This window comes from Penaeus monodon, chromosome 24 (genome assembly GCF_015228065.2).
Source record: "Penaeus monodon isolate SGIC_2016 chromosome 24, NSTDA_Pmon_1, whole genome shotgun sequence".
Lineage (NCBI taxonomy): Eukaryota > Metazoa > Arthropoda > Malacostraca > Decapoda > Penaeidae > Penaeus > Penaeus monodon.
The window spans coordinates 9,406,379-9,406,683 of record NC_051409.1 but is presented as its reverse complement, the minus strand read 5'-3'; the positions used below and the strand labels follow the sequence as shown (position 1 = coordinate 9,406,683).

The following is a 305-nucleotide window of genomic DNA, read 5'->3' as shown; positions in this document are numbered from 1 at the left end:
ATGTACGCGATGCTGAAGTTAACAAGACGGTTAAAAGACGTTACACTTAAAGGGGTAATTTCGGTTGTTTAACTGTTGTTGTTATTGTTAAAAGTGCTGTACGTCGCCTTTCGTCAGCCAATCAGATGCTGCGGTTTTGATAAGGACACACCCCCTCCACGTTCATATAAAGCCTATCTTACTAGTTCGGTAAGTTCACACGGCACTGCACGTTCCTTCAGAATTCATTCCGCCTCCCGTAATGTAAGTTTTACTGTTTACAAAAGTTTCCGGGGTTGGCGGCGTTTCTATTTGTTTCGGCGGAG

The 305-nt window shown here is 43.9% G+C and overlaps 1 protein-coding gene across 1 annotated transcript in view; it reads left to right on the top strand.

Annotated features, from left to right (window-relative positions):
* The first annotated feature begins 141 nt into the window (after positions 1 to 141).
* LOC119588543 (glutamine synthetase-like) overlaps positions 142 to 305 on the top strand; it is a 6,759-nt gene continuing 6,595 nt past the window's right edge. Inside the window, exon 1 of the mRNA XM_037937183.1 lies at positions 142 to 243. The gene's annotated coding sequence lies outside the window, so the exon portion shown is untranslated. The remainder of the gene's footprint in view (positions 244 to 305) is intronic.